This window comes from Artemia sp. Qi Xiang Cuo, chromosome 1, assembly GCF_049724085.1.
Source record: "Artemia sp. Qi Xiang Cuo chromosome 1, ASM4972408v1, whole genome shotgun sequence".
Lineage (NCBI taxonomy): Eukaryota > Metazoa > Arthropoda > Branchiopoda > Anostraca > Artemiidae > Artemia > Artemia sp. Qi Xiang Cuo.
The window spans coordinates 28,716,313-28,724,092 of record NC_142794.1 but is presented as its reverse complement, the minus strand read 5'-3'; positions in this window follow the sequence as shown (position 1 = coordinate 28,724,092).

Below are 7,780 nucleotides of genomic sequence, written 5' to 3'. Positions count from 1 at the left end.
TATGGCATTTTTGATTAATTTTTAAGTTGCAGTCTTTTGTTTGATAAAGGTTTATTTTAATCCTAGGATAGCTAATAAATCAACAATATCATTCAAAATTGAGCAAAAGATTCCCCCCCCCCTCCCCAAAAAAATACTATTTGATCAAGCTTGGGCTGTAGGCTACAACCGAAAGGTACAAGCACAAGTGTAAAAAAAATTCTGCATGACGTCATGAGACAACTTTTAGCCATAATAAGGTTGTACAGCCTGACAGCCGCAGGCGTACAACCGCATACAGGCTGCAAATGTCATATATATAAATTGCATAATCAGTAAAAAATATTTTAAATCAAAATAATAATAACAATAATAATAAATATAAAATTTCAGACAATTTTCGATTAGACCAAAACAAACTTATAATTTACACTGAATTTTAAAATTTAATATATTAGCTTTTAGCTTGGTATGAATTTTCCTAGTTCTGCTTGGTAAAACTGTAATGTCACCGGTGCATTAATCTTTAATTCCTATACCAATGTTTCAGGTTCTCAATGGTTTCTTGTACTTTTTTTGGAGTGATAACTAACATATTATATCTAACCTACCTTGGTTAGGAGAGCACGGCACCCAATCACCCAAAGCATTGGCTTCGTCACTAATTTATGCTCGCTCAAGGCATTTTGGTTCTCATATAGTGGGGGAATTAACATTTAAATTTGATTTTCAATGCTTAGTTGAAGTTTTTACTCAATGATTGTTTAGAAATTTCACTTTGATCTTTTCGGTAGGGTCAGGTAGTGGCGTATTATAATGTGTACTATCTGCACTATGTATATGTTTTGCATTTATGTAGCATCTTCAAAAACCTATCATTATAATTTAAGTTCTTAGTTACGTATTTTATGTTATATTTTACGCCTACAATTATTAGTAGTCTGAAATCATTGCTGTTTTGTTTTTTTTCAGTTTTAAACTCAATCAATTGAATACGATTTACAAATTAATGTACAATAACTAATAGCTGAAACTACACAAAAACAATAAGTATCCATAACCAAGAAGAATATATGATTTTTCAATATATCAACCGTATAGTATACTAAAATTTGGGGATTACGGTGGGCTCACCATCTTCTTCTTCTTCTTAAATCAAGAGGTACTAATAATGGATATAGATCTTTCATCTTTCAGCTCTTATTCTGAGATGTCCAACTGGTAGTTAGCATTTCACATGGCTCACTTCACCGCAGCCATAGTTGAACTGGAGTTATAAAAACACTAGTGCATATTATTTCTCTTCAATATCTTAATCAGTAATATATGTGTTAGTTTCTCAAGCTTAGGGTTAGTGCTGAGGCTTGATGTCAATAAGTCTTTCTGGGGTTACTAATGCACGGCACGTACTTTCTTCTCTAGCCATAGACTTAAGGCAAAGGGAGGATTGATTGAGCGCCCAGTGAAAACATTGCTATTCAGATGTTTTCAAACTGTGGGTCCTGTCTTCATACTTTATAGTCAAGTTTATTTTATTTAAAGTTTATTTTGGTCCACTAGTCAAGCACCAGTCTCTTTTAAAGCTAGACATATTTCTATTAAAGTTAATACTGCAATTAAGTTAATCAATATAAGTTAATTATTACAAGAAGTTAACTATTGTAAATATATTAATTTAAATTTTGTTAATTCTACATAATACCTAAATCTTGTCTAAATGGTAGTTCAAGTATAAACAGATGCCACTATGTTATGACTTCGTTCCAAACGTTTTAATTTGTTGAAAAAATTATATATTTGACTCAACCATAGAATATGGGCAATTTAACATGAGGAGATATAGATGAAAAATCACAAGGACTACTGACAGCTAGCATCTGGCTACTTCATTAGAAAAGAGTAAATTAGGTATTGGAAATAATTCCATGCGATGTGAAAGGATTAAAGCTAAAATTGTATCGCTACTTTTCGTTTTCATTTATTATCCTAAGTCAAAATCCATTCTGCCGAAAGTAGACCTAGATTAGTTAGAGAAGATCTATGCTGGTTAAGTCGATGCATGCCTTCCTAAGGAAATCTGCTTCAGTCATTGTGGGCACTGCAAAAATATCGGTTCTCAGTTCTTGTAAGCAATTTATTAGAATGATTAAAAACAGTATCTAAGAATAGGTGTTGCAGAAAAGTCCTTGATTCTGCTTAAAACAGTGCGCAACATTTCTGCCTCTCTGCACAAGAAAGAACAACGTTGAAGAGAAAATAAACCTTTAAATGGGGATAAGTCAATTTATGGACACAGTGAATTAACCCCATTTAACTGTTTATTTCTTTATCATAGAAAGTCAGTGTGGTCTTGGAAAAAATACCTAATTTAAGGTGGTACGTAGAAAACAATGAAGAGACGGTGGGACAGAAGCCACTGTTTCACTTTTGTTCTTTAATCATACATATTAAAAATCCTTGCCTTGTTCTGGTGCTAATAATGTACAACCTGCTTACTTTCTGCTAAAAAGCTGGCAGTGGGAAAGCCAGGGGAAGTAGTGTATTATATAAAGGTACAGAACTAGATGGTATAAAGCGACCAATCCCTCTATATTATGGGTCTATAAAGTGATCAAAAACGTTATATTTGGAAGCAGTGAAGAGATTGCGTAATGCAACCAGACGGGTTTCTGAGGCAACACCCATTTTTGGGGCCAATTGTAGTAGACATCCATGTTCCATTTTGCTTACACATATAGGAAATTCTTTGCTTACACATATAGGAAATACTTTGCAGAGACGTATAGGAAATACTTTGCAGAGACATAGAGGAAATACTTTGCTTAGACATATAGGAAATACTTTGTTTAGACATATTGGATATATAGGAAATACTTTGCTAAGACATATTAGACATATAGAAAATACTTTGCTTAGACATATAGGAACCATTGAAGCGTATCAAATTGAATAAACTTTATATATATATATATGTAATGGGTTACCAGACGAGTTTCTGAGGCAACACGCATTTTTCTGGCCCAAACATGGATGTATAAGGAATTATACAAGAAAATCTGGTAACTTGTTTAGTAATTGGATTCATATATAAGGAGTGATTTTTCTTGTATTCAAAGGTTTATTGGACTTTTCTGTAGAATGGTTAACATCCAAGCTTTCGGCTATTAGCATTCAATGGTAGGTTTAATGATGGTATATGTGAATTAATTACTATCAAGCAGAGAGGTGTAAGCTAGCATGAACCGTCAAGGATCATAAGCACCAATGACCCTAACCACCAGGGTCCTCAGCCTCTAAAGGTCCACGATCTCCAACCTCCAAGGGACCCCTCCCCCTCTACTTTTTTGGTCCCCCTACCCCCCCCCCCCCTCCTTTTTTTCGTTACTTTATTTTAACGTGGTATTTTTTCAACTTTTTTTTACATCTCTTTGAATGACATGAAACATACTTAAAACTAAAAAAATCACATTTAATATTTTACAAATTCAAAATCAGAATAATATAAAAATGTTAGTCGTGACTTTTACTGTTAGAAAAATATTGTTTGCAGTAGCACTTTTTTTTATATTGGACTAAATTTTTTTTGGACGTCGAAATTCTTCAACTTTTTTTACGTATCTTAAAATGACATGAAATATGCTTACGGCTATAACAATTGTATTCTATGCATGCTCAGAGACACAATGTGGCTTTCGCACTGGCACTCTATGGCCGGTTATCGACACTACCTACTTTATTGCATGTATTAAATCAGTATTTTTTAAGCAGTGGAACGATAAACACATAACTATTATCTCTAAAAAATGAAGATGAAGCATTTTAAGAAAGTGTGCTCCCATGATAGTGTTATTGTAGCATTGAATGCTGAAAAGGAGAAGTATTTAAACTATGAAATAAGTACAAGTGGTAACACTATCGTAAACGTATGCGTGCATTGTCATGACAGTAAGGAATTAAATTTCTTTGGAGCATCCAAAAAATTCAACTCTTATGAAGGTGGATATGCGAGATTGGGATCTCCGGAGATGATTGCACTCAAAGAGAATGCCAACATAAAAATAATAGTTGATGAATAGGGGCATCTTCTTGCTAGTGCTTGTGGTAACATGTTACCCAGTGTTAAACCATATCGTTAGCTTTTGGGTATAAGCATTCAAATGAAAGCAAAGATGAAAAGAAAGGCCTACTCTTCTACTAATATCATAAAACATATCTTGTCTACGTGTCGAAACTGTTACATGTGTAAAAATAATATTGTAATAGACAGTGAAATTGCACGAAAAATAAAAAGGGCATTGATAGAAAATATCAATAAGGAATATAAAGATGAATCGATGAAAAACAAAGTACCAGCAAACGTTACTACCATTGATCAAACAGTCAATGAACCAAATAATACCAAAGACGAAACACATATTGAACCTGTCGGTGACACACCAGTAAAATTTGTGAGCGACTCAAAATGGAATTATGATTATTCTACTGATTATGAGCTAAGGAAGACAATAGCTACAATATCAAGAGAGAACATGGTGAACCATTTTATGGAAAAGATTCAAAATGTCCAAAGTTAATCATTGCTATTAATAATGTATCATAATATATTTTTTGTATTAATATTCTACATGACATTATTTCATTAAAAATATATTACGCATTACATTGTTACGTGTTCATTATTTTTAGAGTATGCTAGCATATCAAACGTTTAGAATGTCTATTAAAACATCGGAGATGTAGGAAAAAGAATTTGCATACATCTATTATCAGACACATGAGATAACATTGACAAAATCTAAGTATCAGAGTGAATAAACTTTTCTTATCAACATCTTTGTCAGATATGCTTGATCAAATTGAGAAAATATAAGTATCAGAGGGAATAATTTCTTTTATCAATGTCTTTTGACAGATACGTTTGATAACACTGAAATAATTTAAGTATCAAAATGAACAAATTCTTCATTAACATTCTTCATCGATATCATTTGTCGGATACATTGAATAACCTTGACAAACTCTTTTTATTAGAACGAATAAGTTCCTCATCCTCATGCGTTGTTGGATATGTCATTATGAAAAAATTGTAAAATGTAAGTAAGTAACAAGCTCTGCCTTGAATTCACTTTTTGGATACACAACACAGAAATTTCATTCAAGAAATTATGAAAAAATTGTAATTTCTAGGCTTCATTTGCATGCAATAGATAGCGAGAGTTCTATGACTCCTCCCCACATTGAATTCTACAGGTTTTATGACTCCTCCTAACATTGAATTCAGATGGTTTTAGGACTCATCCTCCTAGCCAAAACTCCATTCAACCTTGAGCAATGGTATAAAAGTTTGACAAAGTACATCTGTACTTAAATACTGCATTAATAGCTTCCAAGATGATAGGACTGTATGATACAGAATTTATCGGTTTGAAAAAATCATCTTGTGGTGTTATATTTGAATGTTCATTTCATTATTTTCAATGGAACTCGAAGAAATTGACTGTTATCATTGGATAGTGAACTATAATATGTTTGAGTATCATAAAAGCTTGCGGAGTATTACATTAAATCATATAAACAGACTGGGATTCTATGATAGAGTGATGACACCACTTAATAAAAACGGTCAGGAACTGAGAAATGTTCAGCAGGAAGTCAGTGAAATTTGCAGCTTTTTTGGGGCTAAAGCACTCTACATAAAGGGTAATGTAGCTACAGATAAAGTTTCAATTCAAAAGTATGACCCTAGGATTCCACTTTTCAATCTAGAAGAATTTAAGTGTCCTAAATTTGAAGGGGCTCATCACCGTCCTGAAGACGAGGTTAGGTCCTTTGCGCAGTGCATACCTAAGGACATATCTGATCACCATAAGTGCATAGGACACGGTAAAAACTATTCTATATCATGGCATCATCGTTTCCGGATGTGTAACAGTGACCTTTAAGTACTATTTTTATGTAAATATATGTTTTTTTTTTCAAAAATCTTTTAATATGTTTAGGCAATAAATATCTTTAAGCTTAACCCGTCTTTGGTCTTTAGAATAGTTCTGTTCATTCATTGAATTATGAATAAATTGTAAGTAAGTAAGTAACAATCTCTTGGCACGGGGAGAAGCAAACATCTGCCCAGACACATAAGCAAAGAGAGTGAGTGAGTCAAAAACACATAACTATATAGATTCTGTCATACAAACCGACAGAGACAGGCACTGGGAGAAGCAAACAGCCGCCCAGACACATTGGCAAAGAGAGTGGGAGAAATAAAAACACATACAAATATATAGATTCAGACATACAAACCAACAATGACAGGCATTTAGATAGGGAAATACCCGCCCAGACACATAAGCAGAGGAAGTAAGAGAGACAAAAACACATATAAATATATGGATTCTGACATAGAAACCTACAATGACAGGCATTGAGATGGGTAAACACCCGCCCAGACACATAAGCAAAGAGAGTGAGAGAGTAAAAAACACATAAACTTATAGATTCTGACATACAAACCAGTAAAGGTAGGCATTGGGAGATGCAAACACCCGCCCAGACGCATTGAAAAAGAGAGTGGGAGAGATAAAAACGCATGTAAATATATAGATTCAAACCCACAACCTAACAATGACAGACATTTAAATAGGAGAAGACCAGCCCGGAAACATAAACAGAGTGAGTGAGAGACAATCACGAGATTGAGAGAGTCAAAAAGGTATGGGAATACACAGATTCAGACAAACACACCAACAATGACAGGCATTGGGACGAGCAAAAACCTGCCCAGAGACACATGCAATGAGAGGGAGAAAGAAAAAACACATAGCAATGCTTAGATTCAGACTACAAACCGACAATGACAGGTAATGGGACTAGCAAACACCCGCCCAGACACATAGGTAAAGAGAGTGAAAGAAACAAAAACACATAAAAATATATAGATTCAGATATACAAACCGACAAAGACAGGCACAGGGGAAAGAAAACACATGCCCAGAGACGCATGCAAACAGAGGGAGAGAGACAAAAAACACATATAAATACTTAGATTCAGACTACAAACTGACAATGACAGGCACTTGGTGTAGCAAACACCCGCCCAGACACATACAAATATATATATTGAGATATACAAACAGACAAAGACAGGCACTGGGAACAAGAAAACACCTGCGCAAGTTCTATTCATTTTGACTTTATGCATCGTTACGTTGAATTTAGGTTAGACCGGTTATAGATGGCAGCACACCCAATCAGACACACAGTCATAGTGAGAGAGATATGCAAAAAGTTGGGTTAATTTAGGTTCACTTAGAGTGGCGCTATATTTGCTTTTGTCTCCCTCACTTCCTCTGCTTATAAGTGTGGGTGGGTGTTTGCCTATTTCAATGCCTATCATTGTTGGTTTGTATGTCTGAATCTATATATTTGCATGTGCTTTTATCTCTCCAACTCTCTTTGGTTATGTGTCTTGGTGGATGTTTGCTTCTCGCAGTGCCTGTATCTGTCGGTTTGTATGTCAGAATCTATATATTTATGTGTTTTTGACTCTCTCTCACTCTCTTTGCTTACGTGTCTGGGCGGATGTTTGCTTCTCCAAGTGCCAAGAGATTGTTACTTACTTACAACTCTTTACCTATGTGTCTAGGCGAGTGTTTGCTTGTCCCAATGCTTATCATTGTCGGGTTGTAGTCTGAATCTAAGCATGGGTATGTGTTTTTGTCTCTCTTCCTCTCTTTGCAGGTGTCTCTGGGCAGGTGTTTTCTTGTCTCAATACATGTCGTTGTTAGTTTTTTTGTCTGAATCT